At 38.4% G+C, this 26,251-nt stretch overlaps 1 pseudogene; it reads right to left on the bottom strand.

Annotated features, from left to right (window-relative positions):
• Nucleotides 1-11,906: 11,906 nt before the first annotated feature.
• LOC100455996 (mitochondrial fission factor-like) lies at nt 11,907-12,830 on the bottom strand (annotated as a pseudogene).
• Nucleotides 12,831-26,251: the final 13,421 nt, after the last annotated feature.

Raw genomic sequence — 26,251 nt, 5'->3', positions numbered from 1 at the left:
TTCATTCTGAGACAAATTGCTTTTGTGCTGTGAACCTATAAGGTCAAACAAGTTATATACTTCAAAATACTGTGGTGGAACAACCATAGGATAGACTTTCCATTCCAAAACAAAGCAATAGAAAAGAAAGAAGGAATAACAGGTCCTAAGTAAGTGCTAAAACCAACAAGGTAAACAACATTAAACCTTAAGGCTTGAGAAGAATCTAGACACACTAGATTCTTGGTTAAGCCCCCAAGGCCATAGGGGGCCTCACCCCCATGGTTTTGTTGGGCATATCCCATACAGCACCTCGCAAGTTGGAGTTGGGTGTCTGCAGCTCTCCCAGGCTAGGATCACACTCCAGTGGCTCTGCAGTACTGGAGTCTCAGAGGCAGTCCCAATCTTATGGCTACACTGGGCATTGCCCCACTGGGGAGTCTGGTGGCACTATCCCTGTCTCAGTTCTCTGTATTGGTCCTGAGGCTCTCCAAGTCATCCATTGAAACCTACGTGGAATTAGTCATGCCTCCACAGCTCTTGTGCTCTGTGTGTCTGCAGAGTTATAATGTGGACACTGGGGGCACTAGCCACACCTAGGCATAACCACAGCTGAGGTGGGTGAGGAGTGCTACACTTGAGTAAACGGAGCAGAGATGAGGCATCACTGGGCAGTGAACGCAGAGGTTCTTCAGTTACCCTAAGCCCCTAGTTTTAGTTATGTGCCCCAGGCCTCGGCACTCCGGGCTCGTTCATGAGAAAGGCAGCACCAATAGTCTCTGATATGCCTTCAGGGTGCTTTTGTTTTGTTTTGTTTTGAGACAAAGTCTCACTCTGTCACCCAGGCTGGAGTGCAGTGGGACGATCTCAGCTCACTGCAACCTCCACCTCCCAGGTTCAAGTGGTTCTCCCACCTCACCCTCTCCAGCAGCTGGGATTACAGGCGTGCACCACCACCCAGCTAATTTTTGTATTTTTAGTAGAGATGGGGTTTCACCGTGTTCAGGGTCACTTTTCATTGTCTTGATGAACAGTATATGACTTTCTTCTATCCATACTAATCTCCTTGCAAATGGTCACTTCTTCACACCCCTGGTGTTTTCTTCCAAATGCTTTTGCACTTGGCCAGGCTGAGAATTTTCCAAATCTTTAAATTCTGCTTCCCCTTTGATTTTATTATTTATTATTATTTGAGACAGGTTCTTGCTCTGTTGCCCAGGCTGGAGTGCAGTGGTGCGATTTTAGCCCTCTGCAGCCTTGACCACCCAGGCTTAAGTGATCCTCCCACCTCAGCTTCCCGAGTAGCTGGGAGTACAGGCATGTGCCACCACACCTGGCTAATTTTTTGTATTTTTGGTAGAGACAGGGTTTCACCATGTTGCCCAGGCTGGCCTCGAACTCCTGAGCTCAATTGATCCACCCACCCTTGGCCTCACAAAGTGCTGGAATTACAGGCATGAGCCACCATGCCTGGCCACTCCTCTGAGTTTAAATTCCATCTTCACTATACTTCTCTCTTCTTACATTTTACTATAAGCAGTTAAGAGAAGCCATGCAGTACCCTGAACACCTTGCTCAAAGATTTCTTCTGCCAAATATCCTAGTTCATCGCTCTTAAATTCTGCCTTCCATAAAGTTCTAGGAGGTGGGCAAAATTCTGCCACGTTCTTTGCCATTTTGCAACAAGGATAACTTTCCCTCTGGTTTCCAATAAGACACTCCTCGTTTCTATATAATACTTCATCAGGATGGCCTTTACTATGCATATATCTGTCAGCATTCTGATCATGATAACTTAGGTACTCTCAAAAAAAGCATCTCTCTACAGCTTTCCTCTTCTGAGCCCTCACCAGAATCATCCTTAATGCTCTGTTCATGGCAATGTATGCTTTTTCTAGCCTGCACCTTCAAAATCTTCCAGCCTCTATCCACTATCCAGTTCCAAAGCTGTGTCCACATTTTTAGATATTTGTTATAGAAACACCCCAATTTTCTAGTACTAGTTTCTGTTTTAGTCCATTCGTCCTGCTATATAAAAGTGCCTGAGACTGGTCATTCATAAAGAACAGAAATTTATTTTTCTCACAGTTCTTGAGGTTGGGAAGTCCAAGATCAAGGCACCAACATTTGGTGTCTGGTGAGGACCTTCTTGCTGTGTCCTAACATGATGGAAGGTGGAAGGGCAAAAGAGATGAACTATCCTTACATGGCAGAAGAGCAGAAGAGCAGAAGAGAAGACCCCACTCCCTCAAGTGCTTTTATAAGAGCCATAATCCCGTCCATGAGGACTCTGCCATTATGACTTAATCACTGCCTAAAACCCCACCTCTTAATGTTATTACATTGGAGATTAAGTTTCAATATACAAATCTGGGGGGATGCAATCAGATCACAGCAGTTACCAACGGACAATGATGTAATCAATTGTGTATGTAATAAAACTTCCATATAACCCCCAGAATTATGGAGTTCTGATAGCTTCTGGGCTGGTGAACACATGGAGCTATTAAGGGGATGGCATGCCAGGAGGCTGCATGGAAGCCCCTCATCCTTTCCCACATACTTTGCCCTATATATCTTTTCCATTTGGCTGTTCCTGACTTGTACCCATTATAATAAACCATTAATATTAAGTAAACATTTTTTCTGAGTTCTGTGCGCTGTTCTTGCAAATTATCTAACACAAGGAGGGAGCAGTGTGAACTCCTGATTAATAGCCAGTCAGAAATACAAGTGGTTCAGAACTTGGAATTGACATTTGAAGTGGGGGCAGTCTTGTGAGTCCCTAACTTGCACCATCTGACACTAATTCCAGTTAGATGGTGCCAGAATTAAATTGTAGGGCACTCAGTTAGTGTCAGAGAATTGGTTGGTGTGGGGGAAGAAACCTGCACATTTGATGTCAAAGTGTTAAGCATGAAAACAAGATGGAAAGGTGCAAACAACCAGGGGCTTGTTTTCTCACTTTTTCTCAACTTTTTTTCTCTCATTCTGTAAGACCCTGAAGCAATGGACATTGGTTTGTTGGCTCTTACTAGAAGAGGCACAACAACCTAACTATATTCTTTTTTAAAAAACTTTTCATTTTGAAATAATTTCAAACTTCAACATAGTTGCAAAAATAATACGAAGACAGTGCTGGTGGGAGTTTAAAATGGTACAGCTGCTTTGGAAAAGTTTGGCAGTTCCTCAAATACTTAAATAGCATTACCATATGATTAAGAAATTTCACTCCTATGTGTATACCCAAAAGAATTGAAAACAGGTACTCAAAAACATGTTCATGCATGTTCATAGTAGCACTATTCTTATTCACAATAACTGTAAGGCAGAAATGTCCATCAACAGATGAATGATAAAATGTGTTATATCCACACAATGCAATATTATACAGCCTTAAAAGGAACGAAGTACTGATTCATGCTACAACATGGGTGAACCTCAAAAATATTATGCTAAGTGAATGAAGCCAGATACAAAAAGCCACATATTATGTATTTCCATTTATATGAAATATCCAGAATAGGCAGTTCTCTAGAGACAGTAGATAAGTAGTTGCCGGGGCTTGGAGGTAGGAAGGAGTGGGGAATGAGTGCTAATGGATACAACATTTCTCTTTGGGGTGATGAAAATGTTATGAAATTAATGTTCTGGTGATGGTTGCAAAACTTTGTGAAAATACTAAAAATCACTGAATTTGTACACTTTAAATGGGTGAATTTCAAAATATGTGAATTATATCTAATAATAAAAAAATTGAGAGTATCCACACACTCTTCAATTCCCCAGATGACAATATCTTATGTATCTACAATTATCAAAATCAAAAAATTAACATCAATATAATACTATAACCTACACACTGTGTTCAGATTTCACTACTTGTCTCTCTGTTGTTTTGTTTCTAGTTTAGGATCCAATCTAAGATCCCACGTTTAGTTGTTTTATCTCTAGTCTCCTTTAACCTGAAACAGTTTCTCAGCTTTCCTTTGTCTTTCATGACTTTGGCACTTTGGAAGAGTACAGGCCAGTTATTTTGTAGAGTGTTCCTCAGTTTAGGTTTCTGGTAATTCCTTCTGCTTAAAGACAGGTTATACATGTTTGGCAAGAATAACACGTAAGTACAGTTGTGTCCTTAGTGCATCATATTAGGATACACATTACATCGATTTGTCCTGCTACTGGTGATGCTAAATTCAGTCATCAGTTTCTTTGGTGTGTGATCATGACTATTCACAGTTTTCTTTCTTGTTTATAAAAAAAATTCATTTTATCACCATTCTATACTCCCATTTTCCCTTACTCCCCACATGTAGCCAAATATATTTAATGTGTATCATGTAGTTTCTATGCGTTCTTGAAAAATGTACCTTGTTTTGGTGTCCAAGTATTTTTAGTTTACACGAGTGGCACTGTGTTATATCTCATTCCATTTCTTACTTTTAAAATTCAGTACTGTTTTTAAGGTCCATTCTTGTTTCTAATCTGTTATTTCTAATTCTGCATGATACTCCTTGGAGTGCAACTACCACATTTCACCTATGCCATTTCCAGTGATAGACCCCACATGGGAACCAATTCCTGGCCACCACAAATAACATTGTACTGAACATTCTAATAATGCATGTCTCCTTATGGGTCTCTGTAGGAAATTATTTGGAATGTATAATGAGGAATGGAGTTGTTGGGTCATAGGACACACACACACACACACACACACAGAGAAAGACCTGATCAGTACATGTTCCCAGTATTAGTGAATGAGGTTTCCTAGGTACATCCCTGCCCATAACTGATATGATGAAGCTATTTCTGCCAGTCTAAAAGATGTGATATCTTATTGTTTTAATTTGCATTTCTCTGGTTGCTAATGATTGTGAACATCTTTTTGTATGCATTTGAGCTTTGGAGGTTTTCTGTAACTTTCCTGTTGATATATTTTTTCCATTTTAACTTTTAAAACTGTGAAGTGTAACATGCACATGGGGAAATGCATGTAAAGTAAATAAACAACTCACTAAATAGAGTTGTGTAATTGCCACCCAAATCAACAAATGGAATATTGCAAGTATCTCAGAAACTCAACTCCTATGTGTCCTCCCAGTCAGTATCCTTCCCTGCTCCCCAAAGGTAACTATCACTCTGAATTCTAAAATTATAGCTTAGTATTGCTTGTTAATGAAGTTTGCAACTCTCTTGTTCATTTTTATGTTCAGGCAGATTATTTGTTGACTTGTAAGAATTCTTCAGATGTTCCGGATGTAAGCCTTTTGTTATTTTATTGCAAATATCTTTTACTCTATGATTTCCCTTTCATTTTCTCAATGGTTTCAATGACCAAAAACTCTTAATTTTAATGTAATCTAATCAATCAACATTTTCTTTAGCAAGTGTTATTTTTTGTATGTCCTGTTAAAATCTTTCCCTATTCCAAAAGTTTTATTGTTTTGCCTTTCACATTTCACATTTAAATACACAATTCTCCTGGAACTGAATTTTATAAATTGGGTGTGGTAGACATCAAATTTTGTTTTTTAGTATAGGGATTTACAAGTTATTCAACTTCATTTTTTGAAAACGTTCCCCACGGCTCTCTGCAACTTTCACAAATAAATCAAATGCCTATAGATGTCTGTGTCTACTTCTGGGATACGTATTCTATTGGTCCATTAGAATATTCTTGTACCAATAATACTTTGTCTTTATTACCATAGCTGTATAGGTTAAAAAAATGTTTTTAGAGACAGGGTCTCACTCTGTCACCTAGGCTGGAGTACATTCTTGACCTCCTGGGCTCAAGTAATCCTCCTGCCTCAGCCTCCCAAGTAGCTGGGACTACAGGTGCACACCATCATGCCTGGCTAAGTTTTTCATTTTTTTGTAGAGATGGGGTCTTGCTATGTTGCTCAGGCTGGTCTCAAACTCTCCTGAAGTAATACTCCTGCCTTAGCTTCCCAAAGTGCTGGGATTACAGGTGTGAGCCAGCACGCCTGGCCGCTATATAAGTTTTGATATCCGCTAGAGCTGTTCTTTGATATTGCTTTGGATATTTTAGTTCTTTGCATTTGTGTTATAAATTTTAGAATCCATTGTAAATTTTGCCAAAAATATTAGGATCTTTATTGGAAACGTAGTTAATCAATTTGGAGAGAATTGATATTCATGCTTTATAGAGTGTTCTGATATGTGAATACTGGGATCTCTCTACTGGTTTAGGTCTTTAATTTCTCAAATGTTTTAAAGTTTTCTGTGTGGAGCTTTTGCACATCATACATTAGATTCATTCCTAAGTATCTGATCTTTTGTGATGCTACTATACATGGTATCTCAAGATTTCACTTTGTAATGAATTGTCCTGGTATATAAAAATGCAGTTCGTTTTTTTGACTTCATATCCAGCAACTTTGCCAAACTTATTTGTTAATTCTAAGGTTAACTGTAGATTTTTGACTATGTACACAAATATATCTATGAATAGGTTTTCTTTCTTCCTTTCTAATCTTTATACTTCTTATTTATCTTTGTTTACTAATTGTACTGGCTAGGGCATATAGTGCAGTGTTGAATAGAGGAGTGCATAGACAGCATCTTTGTCTTATTCTCAGTCGCAAAGGGAACACTTAGCATTTCACCAGTAAGTATGACGTTTGCCCTAGGTTCTTTGTAAAAATAGGCCTTTTAAGGCAGTTTTCCTCTCTTTTGAGAGTGTTAAATTTTTTTTTCATGAGTAGATAGTGAATTTTATCAAATGCTTTTTCTGCATTTACTGAGATGATCATCTGGTTTTTGTCTCCTTTGTTTAGTTAATGTGGTGAATTGCACTGATTTTTTAAAAACAACTTTATTGAGGTATAATTTACATATATTAAAATGCACCAATTTTAAGTATATAATTCAAGAAGTTTTGATAAATATATACCCATTAGCAATCATCACAACCAAGATATAAAACAATTTATTATCCTAAAAATCCCCCTCATGTCTCTTTTAGGTCAATTCCCACTCCCCTCCCACCCCCACAAGGCACGCACTCCCACATTGGCTTTCTGAACAGTAGGGTGAGGGCTATTATGGTGGGAAAGGCCAAATGGAAGTCATTAGAGCTGCCTCTACCTAGAAAAATAGTAAACTCGTTTTCTAGAGTTTTATGTAAATGGAATTATATATATAGCCTTATGAGTCAGGCTTCTTTCTTTTTCTTTTTTCTTTTTTTTTTTTTTTTTTTTTTGAGATGGAGTTTCGCTCTTGTTGCCCAGGCTGGAGTACAATGGCACGATCTCGGCTTACCGCAACCTCCGCCTCCTGAGTTCAAGCGATTCTCCTGCCTCAGCCTCCTGAGTGGCTGGGATTACAGGTATCTGCCATCATGCCTGGCTAATTTTGTATTTTTAGTAGAGACAAGGTCTCTACATGTTGGTGAGGCTGGTCTTGAACTCCTGACCTCAGGTGATCCGCCTGCCTTGGCCTCCCAAAGTGCTGGGATTATAGGCGTGAGCCACCATGCCTGGCCGAGTCAGGCTTCTTTCACTTGGCATAATGTTTCTCAGATTCATCTGTGTTTCATGAATCAGTAGTTCTTTTTTACTGCTCAGTAGTATGCTATTAAATGGATATATCACAATTTGTTTATCTATTCATCTTTTAATGGACATTTGGGTTGTTTTTAGTTTTGGCTATTGAGAATAAAGCTTTTTATGTACGTTAAATCTTTGTATAGTCATATATTTACCTTTGTCTTGGGAAAATACTTATGAGTCACAGGTAGGTATATTTTTTATTTTATAAGAAACTGCCAAACTGTTTTCCAAAGTGATTGTACCACTTTATGTTCTCAGCTACAATTTATGAGTGTGCCATTTGTTCAAACATTCTTGCTGATCCTTGATATTGGCAGTCCTTAATTTTAGCTGCACTAGTGGCTATGAGTAGTATCTCATTGTGGTTTCAAATTGCACTTCCCTAATGACTAAAGATATTGACTTTCTTTCATGTGTTTATCTGCCATTCATAAGCCTTTTTTGGTTAAATATCTCTTCATATCTTTTGCCCGTTTTTAGATGGGATGTTTGTCTTCTCATTATTCAGTTTTGTTTTTATATATTCTGCATAGAGACCCTTTATTAGACATGTGTTTTGCTAATATTTTCTCCCAGCCTGTTGCATACCTGTTCTTTTTCTTTTTTTTTTTTTTTTTTTTTTTGAGACAGAGTCTCGCACTGTCGCCCAGGCTGGAGTGCAGTGGCCCGATCTCAGCTCACTGCAAGCTCCGCCTCCTGGGTTTACACCATTCTCCTGCCTCAGCCTCCCGAGTAGCTGGGAGGTGCCCGCCACCACGCCTGGCTGATTTTTTGTATTTTTAGTAGAGACGGGGTTTCACTGTGTTAGCCAGGATGGTCTGGAACTCCTAACCTCGTGATCCGCCCGCCTCGGCCTCCCAAAGTGCTGGGATTACAGGCGTGAGCCACCACGCCCAGCGCTTGTTCTTTTTCTTAACAGTATTTGTATTAGTCTGTTTTTACACTACAATAAAGATACTACCTGAGACTGGGTAATTTATAAACAAAAGAGGTGCATCTGGCAGAATTCCCACATTGGCTCTCTGAACAGTAGAGTGAGGGCTATTATGGTGGGAAAGGCCAAATGGAAGTCATTAGAGCTGCCTCTACCTAGAAAAATAGTAAATCAAAAACAATATCACATCCCTGGAGGGATTGCGGAGATTAGTGCCACCATCAAGGACTTGAAAGGCACAGGGGTGGTGATTTCCACCACACTCCCATTCAACTCTCCTATTTGGCCTGTGCAGAAGACAGATGGATCTTCGAGAAAGACAGTGGATTATCTAAGCTTAACCAAGTGGTGACTCCAATTGCAGCTGCTGTACCAGATGTGGTTTCATTGCTTGAGCAAATTAACACATTTCCTGGTACCTGGTATGTATCCATTGCCTTGGAAAATGCCCTTTTCTCCATTCCTGTCCATAAGGCCCACCAGAGGCAATTTGCCTTTGGGTGGCAAGGCCAGCAATATGCCTTTACTGTCCTACCTCAGTAGGCCTTATGAGTCAACTCTCCAGCTTTGTGTCGTAATCTTATTCGGAAAGAACTCGATCACTGCGCTTCCTCAAGATATCACACTGGTGGTGGGGGCGGGGCGCAGGTGGTGGTGGCAGGGAGGCCCTGGGCCTGGCCCACAAAGCCATTTTTCTCTTCTAGGCCTCTGGGCCTGTGACAAGAGGGGTTGCTAGTCTGACATGCCCTGGAGACAATTTCCCCATTGTCTTGGCTATTAACATTTGGCTCTTTCTTTCACCTGTGCAAATTTCTGCAGCCTGCTTGAATTCCTCCCCAGAAAATGCATTTTCTTTTCTACACATGGTCAGGCTGCAAATTTTCCAAACCTTTATTCTCTGCTTCCCTTTTAAATGTAAGTTCCAATTTCAAACCCTCTCTTTATGAATGCACATGACTGAATGTTTTCAGAATCAGCCAGGTCAACTCTTGAATGCTTTGCTGCTTGGAAATTTCTTCCACCAGATACCCTAAATCATCTCTCTCAAGTTCAAATTTCCACAGATCTCTAGAGCAGGGGCAAAATGCTGCCAGTCTCATTGCTAAAGCATAGCAAGAGTGACCTTTGCTCCAGTTCCCAATAAGTTTCTCATCTCTATCTGAGACTACCTCAATCTGGACTTCATTGTCCATATCACTATCAGTATTTTGGTCAAAACCATTCAACAAGTCTCTAGAAGTTCCAAACTTTCCCACATCTTCCTGTCTTCTTCCGAGCCCTCCAAACTGTTCCAACCTCTGCCTGTTACCAAGCTCCAAAGTCGCTTCCACATTTTCAGGTTATCTTTATAGCAGTACCCGACTCTGCCAGTACCAATTCTCTGTATTAGTCCATTTTCACACTGCTATAAAGATGTTACCCAAGACTGGGTAATTTATAAACAAAAGAGGTTTGAGTCACAGTTCCACATGGCTGCGGAGGACGCAGGAAACTTACCATCATGGCAGAAGGCAAAGGGGAAGCAAGGCACATTTTACATGGCAGCAGGAGAGCAAGAGCACAGGGGAAACTGCCAAACACTTTTAAAGCATCAGATCTTATGAGAACTCACTCACTATCACAAGAACAGCCTGGGGGAAACCGCGCCCATGATCCAATCACCTCCCACTAGTTCCCCCCCTTGACACATGGGGATTATAATTGGAGATGAGATTTGGAGCCAAACATATTAATGTTGTTCAAAGAAAAGAAGTTTTTGACATCTAATTTATCTACTTTTTAAAAAATTCTTTAGATTTTTTTAAAAATTTATTTTTAATTGACTAATAATTGTGTATATGTGATTCAGTGTGGTGTTTTGGTATATGTTTGCAATATGGAATGATTAAATTAAGCTAATTAACAAACCTATCACCTCAAATACTTACCTTTCTGTGGTGAAAACATTTAAAATCTACTATTGCGGCTATTTTTAAATATGCAATCTATTATTATTTATTATAGTCACCATTCTGTACAATAGATTACTAAAGCTTATTCCTCCTGTCTAACTGAAAGTTTGATAAGCTTCTTCCATTTTCTCATCCACTCCCATTCTGAGCCTCTTGTAACCATCATTCTGCTCTCTACTTCTGTGAGTTCACCTCTTTTAGATTCACTTATAAGTGAGATCATGTGGTATTTGTCTTTCTGTGCCTTGCGTATTTCATTTAACATAATGTCCTCCAGGTTTATCTATATTGTTGAAAATGATACAATTTCCCTCTTTTAAAGGCTGAATTGTATTCCATTTTGTATCTATACTACATTTTTAAATTGTTTTACTTTTAAGAGTACCATGCTTTTTATATCTTATTAAGGAAATCTTTTGTTTCCTTATAGATTATTCATAATTTTAGCTTTTATTTGAGGTTTATGGTGCATTTCTAATTAATTTTTGTGTATAGTATAAAATAAGGGTTGAAATTCTTTTTATTTCCATGTAGCGTTCTAATTTTTTTAGCACCATTTCCTGAAAAGACTATCCTATTCCTACTTAATTACATTGCTCTCTTTTAAGAAAATAAATTAACCATATATGCATGGGTCTATTTCTATTCTATTGATAGGTATGTCTGTCCTCATGCCAATATCACACAATCTTGATTACTAAAGACTAAAGCTTTATAATAAGACTTGAAGTCAGTAGTTTAAGTCCATCAACTTTATTCTTCTTTTTCAAACCTTATTTGGTTTTATTTTTTGATTGACAGTTTATTAAATATACTACATTTCTACTTAATGCTGTAGTTTTAAAAATTATTCACACATAGGCTTAGTAAAAATGCACTTTATAGAAAACCAACTGCAAGACCGAAATGAAAATAAGAACACACATATTGCACACATATTAGATAAACTGCTGAAATGTTATGAATTAATTTAACCTGTACATGTGCTTAATGAAGGTGATCATGAAATATTAGGTGGTTTGATTTACTTAAATCTGACACCAGACCGTGACTTCAAAAGTGTTAATGTTGAAATGTAGGTGCAAAACCATCTATTAACAAAATCATTTAATCTATTAGTCTTTGAAAAACAGAATAAAACATGGTTTCTCTTTTAAAGATACTTTTCTAAATCCATTCTCTATGCACTCTTTCTCCAATTCAAAGAGTTAGTTGTGCAGACTGATGAGGCAAAAAATCAATTCCTTTTAAGAAAATCCCAACAAACTAGAGCCTACTTACAAAACATGCAAAGGGAGAATTTTAAGTAGGTATTACTGCAGAACTGGTTAAAAGTGTATACAGCTGAGTGACAGAATATACCTTTCCTCTGACGATATAGGTCCTTCCCCCCTTCTCTCTGGAAGAAACACATCATCAGGGCATGGACTATATAACGGCATAAAATGCAAAGACAGAAATAAAGAAGTTTGCAAGTTCTCTATATTTCTAGCTGTTGAGGCAGTATGTTTAAGAGCTGAAGTTACCTCTAGCGGCGAAACCAGAGCCAGCTATTAAGCAGCCACAATCCTATGGTAATTGAATACATGACCATTTCTCTCTTGGCACGTTCTTTGTTCTCCTCTTCTAGATGTTGCAAGCGTCTATTTAGTTTGATTATCTGTCGTCTTAACGAAGCTGCATCTGCAACAGTCATGTCATCCGAAGTTCCTTCACTTGTATCTATGTTTGAAGTGCCATACCTGATGTTGTCACGATGCAGATTAGAAGTGGTAGCAGCAGACCTGCCATACTGCACATGTCTGCGATTTTCACCCATCTCATCCACGATATGCTGGTAAGCCCTGCGAGTAGAAGACTGGATAAATGACAGAATGCCATGAACAGAGGAAAGATTAGTTCTATTTTCGGGTAACATGTTGGGAACACAGCTTCTTATGGTGATGGTGTCACGATGAAATCACTCCTGATCAACGTCTATTTTGGCCAACAACATTTTCACTCAAAGAGCAGTCTCTTTTTAGCTTGCCAAATGCACAGATTTCTTCATTTTGAAGGGTTGAAGGAGGTCTTTCTAAATCCTGAAAATCTGGTGGTCTTCCACTTAAAGTACATGAAGCGGTGGTTTTAGTGCCAGAGGTTTAAAGGGAGTTGACTGAATAAGGTCAAGATCCACTGGTCTTCAAAACAGAATGTCTCCATTGTTCTCTGCTGTAACAATCCTCTCTAGAACCTGCATCATCACATTCTCATTTAGAACTCCTTTTTGGAATTCTTGTTCCAGGTCACCATTTGACGGTGCTGACTTAATTTTTCTGGGACCCTCATTTGCTGACTAATATCTTTATTGTATTCCATTTCATACTGAAATTGACTAATTTCTTCCATCTAGAGAAGGAAGTGCTTCCCTACTCACCAAATATGTACCAGCTACTACTTGCTATTTGGCACTATCTGCTCCCGTGCTTCATATTAAATGCTTTAATTTCATTCAAAGTGCATGTGCTGGGTTTAGAGCCACTTTTGTTCCTCTGGGCCTGTAGAGAGCTCCCAGTGAGGGCTGCCAGGGTGGGTGCTCTCAGAGGCCATTAGCAAAATGCAGGAAAGAGCTAGGACAAAGCACCTGTCAGGTTGGCCGGTGGCAGACTAGGAGAGCCTCATTTGGTTATTCTAGATACTTTATATTTTCATATAAATTTTACAATAAGGTTTCCAACTTTTATGAAACAACTTGGTGGAATTTAGATTGCGATTACACAAAATGTGTCATCTATCTATCTATCATCTATCTATCTATCTATCTATCTATCTATCTATCATCTATCTATCTAGATATCCCTCTCTCCACCTCTACTGACTACTCACTACTCACTATGACTACTTTTTCTTTACTGCATAACTGTGTTTCTCCTGGAATAAATACTTTTCTTGTTTCTTTTGTTTCCTTAGTTTTCTATGTATTTACACATACTTTTGCTTCCAGACTCTTCTTCATTCCTTCTCTCAATAAATTTGAATACATTAGATATTCCATCAGTTTTTTCTTTTTAAAGAGAAATCTCTCTTAACAAACCTCTGATCAGATTAAATATAGACAGCTTGCTCCCTAGGCCTGTTGAACACTGTCATCCTGTAATCTCCCTTTGCCACCATCTTGGGCATTTTTTTTTTTTTTTTTTGCCACCTTCTTGACTTGGTTCCCCTGTTGCCTTATATCTTCCTCTTCCTTGGTTTACCAACTTTCTTAGTGAGCACATACTCTAGTAGTTTCCCCAGAAAGAGGGCAGGGGAGGTAAAAATTTTAAGACTATATATATATATATATAGTCTTAAAAAAAATATATATATATATATTTTTTTTTTTTTTTTTTTTGAGACAGAGTCTTTCTCTGTCTCCCAGGCTGGAGTACAGTGGCACGTTCTTGGCTCACTGCAACCTCTGCCTCCTGGGTTCAAGCGATTCTCCTGCCTCAGCCTCCTGAGTAGCTAGGATTACAGGCATGAGCCACCACACCTGGCTAATTTTGCAATTTTTTAGTAGAGACGGGGTTTCACTCTGTTGGCCAGGCTGGTCTCGAACTCCTCACCTCAGGTGATCCACTGCCTTGGCCTTCCAAAGTGCTGGGATTACAGGCGTGAGTCACCGTACCTGGCCTTCCTTCGAATTTTGATCGCATTGTTCTATTGTTTTCTAGCTTCCGGCATTGCTGTGGAAAAATAAAATACCACAATCATTTATTGTCCTTTATATAAAAGCTGAGTTTTTGCTGTTGCTGTTTCATCTCTTTCTCTTTAGAAAAACCTTTTATTTGACCTAAGCAATGTAAAACTGCCTTGATGTAGCTCTATCTTCCTTCTTTGTAATGAGCCCTTTCAAATTGGAAATTCAAGTTTTTCCATTTTTGGGAAGATTCTGGAAATCGTTTTGTTGCTGATGTCTTCCTGTTTTTCCGTCTTATGTTTGTGGCCACAGGAACAGAAGAGAGGGACAGCTGTTGCTCTTTGCCATAAGTCTTATAGACCTATTTGCCTCTTAAACTATCTACATTGCATCATGACTTCAAGAAAACTAAATTATAAATAAGAAAAGCAACCAAAACTTAAAAAAATTTGTAAAGTTTAGGAACTCATAAGTATAGCTCAGCAAATGATTTTAGTTACTTTAATTTTCTTCTGCAAAATTAACACAGGTTATTCAGATTAGTATCTTCTGAATGGATTCTTATTTTTTCCTTCATTTTTAATTCTTTATACTGTTTGCTCTATTTTCTGAGATGCTTTCCAAACTCGTATTGAATTTTTATATTATTGCCAACGGCTCTTCAACTTTTTGTGTATTCCAAATGTTCCTTCCTCATACCATATTGTTCTAGTTTCATGGATACAATATCTTATCTCTCAGAAGATATAAGTAATCCTTTTAAAAGTTTTCTTCTCTCTCCAAAGTTAGTTTCCTGTTTCTTTTCTTTTCTTTCTGGTTGTTTTGTTCACTTTGTTTCATATTTCTCATATCTGATGACCCTTGACTGTCTGAATATATTATACAGCTTTGTACAAATGAGAAGGGTTTTTCAATTGTGGGAGACACTATAATGTGATTTGCCTGATCTATTTCATTAGAAAATCCCTAATGCCAATATCTCTTCCCCCCCCAGCACCCCAACCCCCGCCTCCCACCCAATTGGTCAGGTTCCAAAATGAAGACCTTTACAATAGCTTATGAGCATTTGGGAAACTGAAAGAGATGAGAAAGCTGACTGTGCCAACATTTAATAGGCAAATGTCCCCCTCTCTATGATCAACTGTGCCTGGTGTACCTTAGTCCAAAGACCCGCTGTCCTCATTCACTACAAGAAATAAACCTTCAGTCTCCTGTTAGGATGAAGTAGGATCAGTCTCGACTGCTTGGAGTGGAGGAGGCACTTTGGGACCCCAATTCTTCTTAAACAGATTTTCAGTGAAATCTCCTGTTTTTAGCCTTACTTTAACCAGCATTTCTACAGCTGCCACCAATTCCTAAGCTGTTAGGAAAAAGTTCTGAGGTACAAACTGGGTTGTTTCTGGTTTTCCTGCTGCTGGCTTAGAATTCAGCTGAGTTGAGCCTTTTAGGTCAGTTACCATCTATCCATCTGTTTTCTGGCTTCCATAAATTTATTACTGTTGTCTTCTCTCTCTTCTCTTTGTTCTTGTGACTCTATGACAGATGTAAATGTGTTTGTTCAGTTGGTCATTGTTATTCAGAACAGTGCCCTCCTTTTAACTTAAATTCATGATAATATTCATGTGTTTTCTAATGCACTTGTTTCCTCCCATTGTTCCTGCTGTCCCTCTTTCACCTCAGTGTAGCCATATATTTAAGTGTTAAACCTCATTCACGATAGCCACATAATGTTATAAATGACAGTTGCAGAATCCAGTGCAGCTGTAGGAAGAAACCATACATGCACACATAGGTTAGATTAAACTCCTGGCTTATTTAGGCAGGGATATAGAATCTTCTTGGAAACAAGGTAGCTACCTTTCCACTGCCTGTGCTAGCATCTCTTGGAAGCTTCCATTAACATTTAACATGGAAAGCTGGGTTTTTCTTTTGTTTTTTTGATCTGAGGAATTCATTTTTTGACTATGTCACAGTACCATCAAGGAAGCATTTACACAGATAATGTTTGCCCTTAGAAGACAATATTTAGATATATTCTGGAACATTAAAGACAATCTAGAGGGTAAATGGGCTAATGATTCTTTAGCTATACTCAGTGTCAGCAAGATTTATGCTTATTTAAAGGATAAAACAGAATGAGTGCCCAGAAGTCCCTGGATAATCTCTGTATCCTTCTTCTCAGTGTCCTGGAAAGCCTTTTTCCCCGTTAGTCCATGCACAGGTTTAATACAATATCTGTTTTTTTTTTTTTCTGGGGTGGCTCCGATCCTGTTTTTGGTCAAAGGATCATCTAGCATTAAATTTTAAAACAATTTCCCAAATTTGCGACTTGGTGTTGATGGAATATGGCAATGTTGATGTCCAGAGGAATCTTGGTATAGAAGCCATTTATCGCTCTTGCAACCATTAATTTTATCTGTGACATCACACTTTTTTAGTCCTAAGCAATTATTGACCCATGTAAGCGATGCAGAAACTTTCAGTTTTAAAGAGTATGCCTTCACACTTGATATTCTGCCAAATGGTCTTTCTCCCAGGAATACATTTTAGTTTTATGTATTGGAGCACAGTAGGACTCTGTTTAGTATGGGTTGGTCTAGTTATAGAAGCTTCAAAAAATGTCATAAGGTGCTGGAGACCTTCGTGTGGTCTTATAGAAGGTGCTGCAAAGGCTGCAGTGATTAGTACAGCCTACTTTTGGAAAACATTTTTTTTTTCTTTTTTTTAGCATCTAAATGGCAAATATAAGTGAGTTCAAAAAGACCTATAGGCCAGGCACTGTGGCTCACACCTGTAATCCCAGCACTTTGGGAGGCTGAGATGGGGGGATCACTTGATGTTAGGAGTTCAAGACCAGCCTGGCCAATGTGGCAATAACCTGTCTCTACTAAAAAACACAAAAATTAGCTGGGCGCTGTGGTGAATGCCTGTAATATCAGCTACTTGGGAGGCTGAGGTGGGAGGACTGCTTGAACCTGGGAGGCAGAGGCTGCAGTTAGCCAAGATCACACCACTGCACTCCAGCCTGGGCCACATAGTGAAACTCTGTGTCATAAGAAAAAGACCTGTAATTAGAAATAAAGTGATTTTTTTCTATTTCTGTAAAGAATATCCTTACTATTTTGATAAGGATTGCATTGAATCTGCTTTGGCTAGTGTGGACATTTTAACAATTTTAACAATATTAACAATATTAATTAATTAACAATATTAATTCTTCCAATCAATGGGCATGGGATATCTTTCCATTTATTTGTGTACTTTTCAATTTCTTTTATCAGTATTTTAAAGTTTCCATTGTGGAAATATTTAACCTTCTTGGTTAAATTTACTCCTAGGTATTTCATTTTTTTGTAGCTATTGTAAATGGAATTGTTTTCTTGATTTCTTTTTCAGAAAGGCTGCTCTCTCTCTATATATATATTCAGATATATGCTATCTATTAATCTAATATTATTAATGTTGATTTTGTATTCTGCAACTTTATTGAATTCATTTATTAGTTCTAACAGTTTTTTTTTTGGTGGAGTCTTTAGGGTTTTCTATTTATAAGATCATGTCATCTGCAAACCGGAATAGTTTCACTTCCTCCTTTCCAACTTGGATGCGTTTTATTTCTTTCTCTGGCCTAATTGTTCTGGTTAGGACTTCCAGGACTACATTGAATAGAAGTGGTGAAAATGGGAGTCCTTATCTTGTTCCAGATCTTGGAGGAAAAGCTTTCAACTTTTTCCAGTTCAATATGATGTTCACTATGGGTTTGTCAAATAAGGTCATTATTATGTTGAGGCATATTTCTTCTTTACCTAATTGGTTGAGAGTTTTTATTATGAAAGGGTGTTGAATTTTGTCAAATGCTTTTTCTGCATCTCTCGAAATGATCGTATGGCTTTTGTTGTATGGAACCACAAAACACCCCAAATAGCCAAAGCAATCTTGAACAAAAAAAACAAAACTGGAGGTATCACACTACCTGACTTCAAAATATACTATAATGCTATAATAACCAAAACAGCTTGGTACTGGCATAAAAAATAGACACATTGACCAAACGAACCAGAATAGAGAGCCCATGAAAAAATTTACACATTTACAGCCAACTGATATTTGACAAAGGTGTCAAGAATACACACTGGAGAAAGGACAGTCTTTTCAATAAATGTGTTGGGAAAACTGGATATTCACATGCAAAACAATGTTATTAGGTCTTTATTTCTCATCATATGCAGAAATCAACTCAAAACGGCTGCATGTTATTTTATGGTGTATATGTACCACATTTTCTTTATCCAGTCTACCATTGATGAGCACCTGGGTTGATTCCATGTCTTTGCTATAATGAATAGTACAATAATGAACACATGAGTGCATGTGTCTTTTTGGTAGAATGATTTTTTGGGTGGGCGGTATATACACAGTAATGGGATTGTGGGGTCTATGCAGCCATAAAAAAGAATGAAATCATGTTCATTACAGCAACATGCATAGAGCTGCAGGCCATAATCCTAAGCAAATTAATGCAGGAACAGAACACCAAATATTGCATTTTGTCACTTATAAGTGGGAGCTAAACATTGAGCGCACATGGACATAAATGTGGGAAAAATAAACACTGTGGACTATTAGAGGGTGGAGGGAGGAGGTGGGTTTACAAACTATCTATTGGATACTATGCTTACTACCTGGGTGATGGGATCCGTACTCCACACCTCAGCATCACGCAATATTCCCATGTAACAAATCTGCACATGTACCCCCGTATCTAAAATAAGAGTTGAAATAAAAAAGAAAAAAAATGTAAAGAAATAAACACAAAATGGATTAGACTTAACGGCAAAACCTGAAACTACGGAACTACTAAAATAAACAGGGGAAATCCTTCATGACATGGATATAGACAATGATTTTTTGGATAAGACCTCAAAAGCACAGGCAACAAAAGCAAAATTGGACAAATGGAACTATATTAAACTAAAAAGCTTCTTCATAACAAAAGAAACAATCAGCAGAGTGAAGATATAACCTATAGAATGGGAAAGGATACTGGCAAACTATACAAACTACGGGGGTTAATGTCTAAAATATGTAAGGAACTCAACTCAAAAGCAAGACAACAAATAACACTATTAAAAATTGGCAAAATACCTGAATAGACACTCTGTAAAGAAGATATACAAGGGGCCAACAGGTATATAAAAAATGCTCAACATTGCTACTCATCAGTGAAATGCAAATCAAAACCACAATGAGATATCGCTTTATACCTGTTAGAATGACTATTATCAGAAAGTGTTGGTGTGGGTGTGGAGAAAAGGTAACTCTTACACACTGTTGGTGTGAATGTAAATTAGTACAGCCTTGATGAGAAACAGCATTGAGGCTCCTCAAAAAACTAAAGAGAACTACCATATGATCCAGCAATCCCACCACTGGGTATATATCTAAAGTAAATAATATCAGTATATCAAAAAGACATCTCCACTCCCATGTTTACCAGTATTCACAATAGCCAAGACATAGAATCAACCTGAGTTCCCATCAACAGATAAGTGGATTAAAAAAGTGAAATATGTATATGTACATATGTACACATATATGCATATACACATATATGTGTATATACATATCTACATATATGTGTCTATATATACATATATACACACACACATGCACACATGCCTTTTATGACAACATGAATGAAACTGGAAGACATAATGTAAGTAAATTAAGCCAAGCACAGGAAGATAAATACTGCATGATCTCACTCATATGTGGCATCTAATAAAGCTGATCTCACAGAAGAGGAGAGTAGAATGGTGGTTACCAGGGGCTTGGGTGATTGCTGGGTAGGGGGAATTGTTGGTCAAAGGATATACAATCACAGACAGGAGGAGCAAAAAAATTGTACAGAATGGACAAATATATAGAAATGGAAACTAGACAAGAGACTGCCTGGGGTTAGGGGTTGGAGGGGAGAGGATAGAAGGGAGTGGAGAGAAATGGGGAATGACTACTAATAGTTATGGAGCTTCTTTATTAGATAATGAAAATGTCCTAAATTTGATTATGTTGATGGTTGCACAGCTCTGTGACCATACTAAAAACCATTGGATTGTACATTTTAAATGAGTGAATTGTATAATATGTGAATTATATCTCAATAAAGCTGTTGAAAAAGAAAGTGAGAGTGTTTCATCAAGGTATAAATAGCTAAATAACCTACATTTATTCATAAAATAAAGCAATATGATAAGTGTGACCAATCTATGACTGAATGTTGTCTTTTTTTAAATTGCCACTTAGAATTTCTGTTTAAATAAAGTATCTTTTTTCCTCTTTGGTGCAGAGATGATAAATCCAGACATTTTTGCCCCAGCAGAGCTTAGTGAGCCTTAGCCATTGCGAAAGCAGCCACCAAAGGGGATTTCACCCATGAGCCAAGGAAAGCTGAGCTCTCACGCCCTCAATTTTATTCCTTTCTCTGAAATTTCCTTTAGCAAGTTTATGTGTCTTACACATTTGGCAGTAGAGTCAAAGTTAAATAATCAACAGTATTATGAGGTCTTGAGGTATTTAGTCCTTTTTGCAAATTGGATTTTTCTCATTTGAACGCTCAACTCAGATTCAAGGAGTTCAGTCTAAGTCTGTGCTCTCACATTAAGGAATAAGCAAAGTTCATTCTCATGTTGTTCTTTTCTACAGGATGGCTGTTACTAAGTTAATATAACTCTTATTTTTTCTTTTTTTTGGGACAGACGCTCACTCTGTCACCCAGGCTAGAGTACAGTGGTGCGATCTCAGCTCACTGCAACCTCCGCCTCCCGGGTTCAAGCAATTCTCCTGCCTCAGCCTCCCGAGGAGCTGGGATTACAGGCGCCCGCCACCACATCCGGCTAATTTATATATATATTTAGTAGAGATGAGGTTTCACCTTGTTTGCCAGGATGGTCTCGAACTCCTGGCCTCAAGTGATCCACCCACCTTGGCCTCCCAAAGTGCTGGGATTACAGGTATGAGTCACCATGCCAGGCCAAGTTAATATAATTCTTTTTTTTTTTTTTAACAACTAGTATTATATGTTTTAAGAGACTGAATCAGAAATGTAAGAAAACCCTCTCAAATCCATGTTTTTCAAACTTTTTAAAGAGAACAAACCCAGACTCAAATTTCAAGATGACATTTTTTAAAAGACTGCACAAACTACATTTTTCTGCTGCTCTATAAGAGGATTTTTTGTAACTTCTTAATGCCTGTTACGTGGCTCACGTGGCTCACATGGCTCTTGGCCAAAGTTACCGTTTGGGCTTATACTTCATCTCTTGTAGAAATATTCTTACCCGCCTTTTCAGTGCCTGATCCACACATGGCCTATGATTAATCACTATTCACATTTTAATTAGTTCCAAGACTAAACATAGAATTGAAGAAAATGTTTAACCTGTAACATATATATCCCAGTTGATGGTGTGCATTTCCAAAGTTGTATATCATATTAAGAAAAGACCTGAATGAAAAGGCAAAAATGGATTTTGTTTTCTCTTTTGAGATGGAGTCTCACTCTGTCACCCAGGCTGGAATGCAGTGGCGTGATCACAGCTCATGGCAGCCTCCACCTCCTGGGTTCAAGCGATCCTCCTGCCTCAACCTCCCGAGTAGCTGGGATTACAGGTACCCACCACCATGCCCGGCTAACTTTTAAATTTTTAGTAGAGAAGGGGTTTCACTATGTTGGCCAGGCTGGTCTTGAACTCCTGACCTCAGGTGATCCACCCGCCTCGGCCTCTCAAAGTGCTGAGATTACAGGTGTGAGCCACTGCACCCGGCCAAAAATGGAATAAAAAAAAAATTAAATCCTGATGCCATTCGCTGGAAGATTTATGGCTTCAAAAATTCCCTCTATAGTCATTTGACAAGCAATTTTCTCTCTGGTCTGCATCGCACGTGCTTAAGATATGTTTAGAGTCAGGTGGGCGGATCACGAGGTCAGGAGATCAAGAACACGGTGAAACCCCGTCTCTACTAAAAATACAAAAAATTAGCTGGGCGTGGTGGCGGGCGCCTGTAGTCCCAGCTACTTGGGAGGCTGAGGCAGGAGAATGGCGTGAACCCAGGAGGCGGAGCTTGCAGTGAGCCGAGATTGCACCACTGTACTCCAGCTTGGGCAACAGAGCAAGACTCCATCTCAAAAAAAAAAAAAAAAAGATATGTTTAGAGTCTTCGTGCTCCTTTCCAATATTACAAGGACTCAGTTGTGTTGGTTTGTCTCTTTAAGGTCCTATTTTCCAAACAACCTCATAGCTGGGAAGAAACTAAAAAAATTGAAGTCTTAAACATATTTTATAAGTTTCTTTTAAAGCATACTATCTTCTCAAACTCTTATAGGTCCAGAGATGCCAGCAATTTATAGTAATAGATAATCTCCCTCATTTTACAGATGAAGGCACTGAATCCCAGCTAGTAAGCCAAGATATGTATCTGCTTTTGGCAAAACAACTTTAAAGGATATAAGCTATAGCATGAATGTATCAAACCAATATGGCAGTGAAGCTCTAATTTTGAATTATTTTTTAGCACACAATAAATGTGAAAAAAAAATTATACACACACACACATATATGTATATGCATATGTATATGTATATGTATATGTATATGTATATGTATATGTATATATATTTGAGTTTCAGAAGAGGCTTAACTGAACTCTGAACATTCCTAGTCTACATTCTTAAGAGTAATACCAACCAATGAATATGAGGTTTGAATACTACCCAAATTTTGTAAAGAACTTGCTTTGAGAATTCAATTCTGCAGACATTTATTAATGGCTGCCATGTGCAAGGCACAGTGTCAGATGCTAAGGAGGCGTTGCATTTCCTTTAACAAACAATCCCAAAATCTCAATAACTAAACACTTAGGTCACAGTCCAATGCAGTTAGCAAGTGTTGGCAGGATGACGGTGTGATCCAGGCTTTATCCAGTCTGGTGGCTCCATGTGACAGACTAGTTAGATTCTCACCAAACCCAGCCAGTGTTGAAGATGGCAGAGTAAATTAGTTAAGGTAAGTTATACGCAATGGTATGCTGAAGCAGGTTTGTACAGGTTCACAAGAGCCACTGATTAGCATCTTTTTCCAACTCCAAGTTCAGTAAATGTTGAATAAATGATCACTTTGGTAGCTTGAAAACAGCCATGGTGGAAGTGTTTACATCACAGAAATCAACAAACACTACAAATAGGAGTTTTGTGTTTTGTTTTATTTTGTTTCATTTGAACATCCAGTTAGTAAACATTTACCAACACATGAGTGGTTATATGATCTGCTGTTACAAACAATCCCCATATGTCAGTGACTTGATATAATAAATTTTTATTTCTCCCTCACATCACTATGTAATGCCAGCTGACAGTGGAGACTCTGCTCCAGGCAATAAGTCAGGCATCAAACTCTTTTCACTGGGGCTCCACTATCTTCACATGGATTCATAGTCATCTGGGGATATCTGCTTACAGAGAGGGTAGGTAGAGAGAACATAGAGAAGGCTCACCACCTCTTAACTGCCTCAAAGTGACACATCACTTCCACACACTCTAGTAATGAGAACTAACCACAGGGCCCTATCTGGATGTGAGAGAGACAACAAATGTTTGACAATGAAGTGTAGCAAAAGAAGTAACACTGTAAAGGGATTGAAGGGCTGAGAAAATGTTTTTTTTCCCTAGATTCAGAAAGACCTGGATTCAGGAAGTACTCATTATGTCGAACAAATCCTGCTCATGGGACGTAAAGCTGACCATTCCATTGATAAAAGAAAGTCATAAGATCAGCCCATATTCAAAGGGAGGGGAAAGAAATGCCACTTCTCGATGGGAGAAGTGTATCAAGGAAGGAGCACATTGCAAAAGGGCATGGATACAGGAAGACATGACTAATGGGAAGACATTTTTATTTATTTATTTATTTTTTATTTTATTATTATTATTATTATTATTATTATTATACTTTAGGTTTTATGGTACATGTGCACAATGTGCAGGTAAGTTACATATGTATACATGTGCCATGCTGGTGCACTGCACCCACTAACTCGTCATCTAGCATTAGGTATATCTCCCAATGCTATCCCTCCCCCCTCCCCCCACCCCACAACAGTCCCCGAAGTGTGATGTTCCCCTTCCTGTGTCCATGTGTTCTCATTGTTCAATTCCCACCTATGAGTGAGAATATGCGGTGTTTGGTTTTTTGTTCTTGCGATAGTTTACTGAGAATGATGATTTCCAATTTCATCCATATCCCTACAAAGGACATGAACTCATCATTTTTTATGGCTGCATAGTATTCCATGGTGTATATGTGCCACATTTTCTTAATCCAGTCTATCATTGTTGGACATTTGGGTTGGTTCCAAGTCTTTGCTATTGTGAATAATGCCGCAATAAACATACGTGTGCATGTGTCTTTATAGCAGCATGATTTATAGTCCTTTGGGTATATACCCAGTAATGGGATGGCTGGGTCAAATGGTATTTCTAGTTCTAGATCCCTGAGGAATCACCACACTGACTTCCACAATGGTTGAACTAGTTTACAGTCCCACCAACAGTGTAAAAGTGTTCCTATTTCTCCACATCCTCTCCAGCACCTGTTGTTTCCTGACTTTTTAGTGATTGCCATTCTAACTGGTGTGAGATGGTATCTCATTGTGGTTTTGATTTGCATTTCTCTGATGGCCAGTGATGGTGAGCATTTTTTCATGTGTTTTTTGGCTGCATAAATGTCTTCTTTTGAGAAGTGTCTGTTCATATCCTTTGCCCACTTTTTGATGGGGTTGTTTGTTTTTTTCTTGTAAATTTGTTTGAGTTCATTGTAGATTCTGGATATTAGCCCTTTGTCAGATGAGTAGGTTGCGAAAATTTTCTCCCATTTTGTAGGTTGCCTGTTCACTCTGATGGTAGTTTCCTTTGCTGTGCAGAAGCTCTTTAGTTTAATTAGATTCCATTTGTCAATTTTGGCTTTTGTTGCCATTGCTTTTGGTGTTTTAGACATGAAGTCCTTGCCCATGCCTATGTCCTGAATGGTAATGCCTAGGTTTTCTTCTAGGGTTTTTATGGTTTTAGGTCTAATGTTTAAGTCTTTAATCCATCTTGAATTGATTTTTGTATAAGGTGTAAGGAAGGGATCCAGTTTCAGCTTTCTACATATGGCTAGCCAGTTTTCCCAGCACCATTTATTAAATAGGGAATCCTTTCCCCATTGCTTGTTTTTGTCAGGTTTGTCAAAGATCAGATAGTTGTAGATATGTGGCATTATTTCTGAGGGCTCTGTTCTGTTCCATTGATCTATATCTCTGTTTTGGTACCAGTACCATGCTGTTTTGGTTACTGTAGCCTTGTAGTATAGTTTGAAGTCAGGTAGCGTGATGCCTCCAGCTTTGTTCTTTTGGCTTAGGATTGACTTGGCGATGCGGGCTCTTTTTTGGTTCCATATGAAGTTTAAAGTAGTTTTTTCCAATTCTGTGAAGAAAGTCATTGGTAGCTTGATGGGGATGGCATTGAATCTGTAAATTACCTTGGGAAGGATGGCCATTTTCACGATATTGATTCTTCCTACCCATGAGCATGGAATGTTCTTCCATTTGTTTGTATCCTCTTTTATTTCCTTGTGCAGTGGTTTGTAGTTCTCCTTGAAGAGGTCCTTCACATCTCTTGTAAGTTGGATTCCTAGGTATTTTATTCTCTTTGAAGCAATTGTGAATGGGAGTTCACTCATGATTTGGCTCTCTGTTTGTCTGTTATTGATGTATAGGAATGCTTGTGATTTTTGTACATTGATTTTGTATCCTGAGACTTTGCTGAAGTTGCTTATCAGCTTAAGGAGATTTTGGGCTGAGACAATGGGGTTTTCCAGATATACTATCATGTCATCTGCAAACAGGGACAATTTGACTTCCTCTTTTCCTAATTGAATACCCTTGATTTCCTTCTCCTGCCTAATTGCCCTGGCCAGAACTTCCAACACTATGTTGAATAGAAGTGGTGAGAGAGGGCATCCCTGTCTTGTGCCAGTTTTCAAAGGGAATGCTTCCAGTTTTTGCCCATTCAGTATGATATTGGCTGTGGGTTTGTCATAGATAGCTCTTATTATTT

The sequence above is a fragment of the Pongo abelii genome, chromosome X, assembly GCF_028885655.2.
Source record: "Pongo abelii isolate AG06213 chromosome X, NHGRI_mPonAbe1-v2.0_pri, whole genome shotgun sequence".
NCBI lineage: Eukaryota > Metazoa > Chordata > Mammalia > Primates > Hominidae > Pongo > Pongo abelii.
Note: the sequence above shows the minus strand (reverse complement) of the source record. Positions and strands in the feature narration are given on the sequence as shown.